Below are 4823 nucleotides of genomic sequence, written 5' to 3' on the forward strand. Positions count from 1 at the left end.
AAATTCTACTAGTAAAAATCCAGTTACAAATATCAAGAATAACAGCATTTTACTATATATATATATATATATATATATATATATATATATATATATATATATATATATAATTTATTTATTTATTTTTAATCAAAAATGTATATTTCTGCAAGTGATGATGACGTTATGTTTGATATCAAGAATGAATGTTTTTAATAGTTTAAATGTAATTAATAAAAATAAAAAATAAAAAAATAAAAATAACTTCCACTAGTTGTAATTACATTCCTGATATCAAGAACTAGCATTTTAACTTTTAAAAATTGTATTGTTGATATAATAAATTCACATCCTGCAAATGATTAAAAGTTAATTTAGCTTGCCATAAGTGAGAACAGGTTGTGTTATTTAAAACAGTGTCCACTAGAGGGAAACTGTGAGACTGATTATAAAGAAAAAGAAACGTGAGAGACTGCATAAAGATATGTTTATGTTGACTAAAACTCTTGAGAGTTTGAAGAAGATGGAGAGGAAGGCCACAGATATGATATCTTTTGCTGTAGTTGATCGTATCCTTCTCAATGGAAGGTGGAAGGTGTATGATGAAAATCCATATTACTGGGCAAACCTGCTGTGTAGTCTTGCTTGAAATAAGCTGAATTTTCTGAAAAACATACTGGGATTATTACTAATTTAAAATACACAGAAGACTACATCAACTGTGCTGTTAAACTGGCAGCTGTTTCGCATATAATTGTATGACAGCCTATAATCATTAGCTTGAATGAAATATACTATAAATGACTTTAAATTCATGTAATACTTTTCATTAATAAATCATATATATATTAATAATTATTATTTATTATATATAATAATATATTTGAATACTAAAATACCATTTTATGCTAAAATATATATATAAAAATATAAAATGTTAGATTTTAAAAATATATTTTATTTTACAGATTTTATTAAATTTTTGTCCATTTGTAAAAAGTTTAAAAGAAACATCTCCTTAATAAAAAATAACTGTAGAGTCAGTGTTTTTATTTGTTGGAACAGCACAAGTAAAATTATATAAATCTGGTTTTCATTTTTAATTTTAAGCTCAAAAACTGGTACAGAGTTATAGCATAGTAATAATTTCCAAATGTATCTACTAGAAAATCTGTTATATGTAGAAAATGATATGCCTTGAATTATTCTGGTAAAAATCTTGAGTAAATTGGTTGAAATCTTTGAGGTTTTTCTTTAGAAGGTGTGTTGTTTCCATCCAGTTTAGAGTAAGTCTTGTGCATCATGGCTGCTGTTTACATAGTGGCTAAAATATAAGACAGAGTGAAGCAGAAAGTTGGTAAAAAGCTAAATTACATTTAAACAAAGGGGGTTATAAAAATGATTATACACAATGTATTGCTCAATTGTTTGCATCCATTAATACAAAATTATAACAAGCAAAAAGATAACACATTTGATTTTATTATGGTTTTTACTCTTGCTGTTGCCAACAAACTAAACTGAACTATTACCTGGAATCCTCTGGATGTTCATAATGCCTAAAGTTCTTCTTCATCTGAAATCCATTTTGTCAACTCCTGTACAGACACAGAGAAGGGAAAACTAACTCGTTACAGTGTTCCAACAAACTTGAATAGTTCACCCAAAAATGAAAATTCTCTCATCATTTACTCACCCTCATGCCATTCTAGATATGTATAACTTTCTTTCTTCTGCAGAACACAAATTAAGATTTTTACAAGAATATTTCAGCTCTGTTGGTCCATACAATGCAAGTGAATGGTGACCAGAACTTTGAAGCACAAAAAAAGGACATAAAGTGCAGCATAAACATGATTCATAAGACTCCAGTGGTTTAATCCATGTCTGTCTAGGCAATATGTGTGGGCGAGAAACAGATCAATATTTAAGTCCTTTTTTCCTATCCACTTTCTCATCCACATTCTTTTTTTTTTTTTCTTTTTTTTTTTGGCAATTTGTATTCTTTGTGCATATTGCCACCTACTGGTCTGGGCTGGTCAAAGGTGGATATTTATAGTATAAAGTACTTAAATATCTATGGGTTTCTCACCCACACCTATCATATCACTTCTGAATACATGGATTAAACCACTGGAGTCATGTTGATTACTTTTATGTTTCCGTTATGTGCTGTTTTTGAGCTTGAAAGTGTTGGACCCCATTGACCTGCACTGTATGGACAAAAACACATCATATCTCCATCAAAAAATCTTCATTGTGTTCTGCAGAAGAAAGAAAGACATACACATCTGGGATGGCATAGAGGTGAGTAAATGAAAAGAGAATATTAATTTTTTGGTTGAACTATTCCTATAAGATAATTCCTATTATCTCTATTTTAAAATGAATCAGTCAATCATGTTCTACCTTTTGCTTGAAGCTCCTCATTCATTTGCAGTGCAAGATTGTTCAGATTCATTTTGTACAAAATGTTCAGAGTGACTCTTATAGCACCAGTCATGAAACCGTTGAATCATACTATCCACAATATTCCACATTGGTTTGCCCTCCAATTTATTTTTGGGAATTTTGTGGCCATCCACACCTTGAGTTAAATGCCATCTAAATTGATCGAGTTCACTTGAGTCCAGATCGTCAAGGGTCTTTAGAAGGACATCACTGACAGCCATGTTGGTTCACTGGAAATAATGTAGTGTAGGCTTTATTTATTTAGGTTTTCATTTTCTCTTTCAAAATCCTCTAAATCATATACAGAACACATGAGTCCTGATAATATACTGTTTAGCATATATATTTGCCACCAAGTTGTTGCAAGAAGAATGTAAATAGCCAATAGGCACTACTGTAAATACAGCTGTTATGGTTCACATGATCTAAGCGAAGCTTCGTTTCAATAACTGGTCTGAAATGATTGCTACACCTCTCTTTGCTAAATCAAATCAGGGCATACTTTCAGCACAAATAAATCATGAATTAAAAGTAGAGCAAAAAAATAATAATAAAAATAAATTAAAAAAAAAATAAAGTTTTATAAATAAATAAATAAATAAATAAATAAAGAGTTTTTGCATTTAATAGCACTTACCTTTGGGTCAAAACAACAACAACAACAAAACCTTTATGTGTTGTGCAGATTCTTTAAAATCCAGTGCAATTAACGATTTGCCATGTAAAATGTCAGCACAGAAAGAATAGTAAATGAAAGTAAAAAGCCTTTCAGTAAGATATGTGATGTGTACTGTTGTTCTTCTTTCCTACTCCCACTCACATAGTTCTGAAGAAATTTCCTGATAACAATCCCTTCACACCCTTTCATGCTGGAATGTTCACTTTCAAGATTACGCAACACTGATAGGGTTAGCAAAAACAAGATCTTCATTTAAGCCCTAACTTACTTCACAATTAATCACCAATCAAATTCAAAATTTCTCTTCAGATGGCACATAAAACAATACGCTAACTCAGGAAATCGGCGTATACGTTCTGAATGTTTTTTCACCTAAAGTCTCCAAAGCACTTACAGCGTTCTTCTTCCTTCTTCACTCAGAGGTAGAAAGAAGGTTAATACAGCTGAGCAACGGTACTGTTTGTGAACATTCAGACATCGTCCACGCCGCTGTCCTGGCAACAGACTGCATGTAAAACATTAACAAATGTTACACAATGATAAACATCGTTTGACGGCTCGTTACACACTCTGTTCAAGCTGACGAGCCAAACAACCTATGGTATGTAAGTTTCACATGTTTATGGCACCATCTAGTGGTTATTTATGAAAAAAGTGGTTTCAATGTTTATATCAATCTATTTAAAATGGCGGCAGACTTGTGCGAAAAGTGACTCTTATGCTTGCTTATTTTAATAAAATAAAAGTGATAGTAATGATTATATTGTTACTGATATTTTAAAATGAGTATTTGCTAAATACAAGAAACATGTGCTTGGTTAAAATGTTGTATATTATTTTATTGAAAAAGTACACTGAAATCCATATGTATCAAATATATCTTTCAATCACCATTACATTCAATTCATACCTACTATAAAAATTTTTTAAAAAAAATTACAGAGCTTTGAAAATTCTGGCATATAATTTTTATAAGATATATTTAAAATGTGAACTAATATTTCTGTGTATTTTCATATATGCAGCCTGCTCTGTTATTATAAAGATCTCAGTGTTTTACAATACAAGCTATTATGATGTCATCTTCCCATAAGTTCCTGAGACCCAGCGAATAAAGTTCAGTGTTGTGGCAGGAGGGACACAACGTCTCGTTCCCTCCATCAGGGAACGGAGGTTACGAAAGTAACCAGGATGTTCCCTATCTGTCTGGGGGTTCCTATACAAAACGCCACAACTAGCTGAACTGTGTTACTGATGGTGCGAGATGGGCAGACCACTGCGTGCCTCATAGCCAGCGCACCTGGCCGTCACGTAACCTCCTCCAACACTCCTACGAGGACAAGTCGACTGCCCAAAAAATGGGACAGGCTACCCCAGCCGTGGCCTCTTCTCCTCTATTTTCTCCCCAAATAAGAGTGGAAATCATTCGACTCAGGGCCATAAGTATCCACGTCGGGGGGGGGGGGGGGGGGGGGGGCGGTGTCACTCCCAAGGGGAAGACAGTCTGGAGACCACACCCTGTCCGAAGTGTGGAGTGTGTGGAAATACGTCACATGGTCTTACCGAGTTTTGTCGGCAGTGTCGCATATGGAGAAGTCCCCGTGGTAGGTCCTTCCCAACAAATATCCTATGAGACTCAGGAGGATAATGACCTTTAAAGCCTAATGTATAAAATATAATACATAAAAAAATTAAATACAATAAATAAATAAAT

The 4823-nt window shown here is 33.0% G+C and overlaps 1 long non-coding RNA gene across 1 annotated transcript; it reads right to left on the reverse strand.

Annotated features, from left to right (window-relative positions):
- Window positions 1-1012: 1012 nt before the first annotated feature.
- Window positions 1013-3265, reverse strand: LOC127442586 (uncharacterized). Its single transcript, XR_007897497.1, has 4 exons — window positions 3068-3265; window positions 2389-2660; window positions 1512-1577; window positions 1013-1303 (listed from the first exon to the last, which is right to left on the reverse strand). It is a non-coding gene; the product is annotated as an uncharacterized LOC127442586 (long non-coding RNA).
- Window positions 3266-4823: the final 1558 nt, after the last annotated feature.

The sequence above is a fragment of the Myxocyprinus asiaticus genome, chromosome 1, assembly GCF_019703515.2.
Source record: "Myxocyprinus asiaticus isolate MX2 ecotype Aquarium Trade chromosome 1, UBuf_Myxa_2, whole genome shotgun sequence".
In the NCBI taxonomy this organism is placed as follows: domain Eukaryota; kingdom Metazoa; phylum Chordata; class Actinopteri; order Cypriniformes; family Catostomidae; genus Myxocyprinus; species Myxocyprinus asiaticus.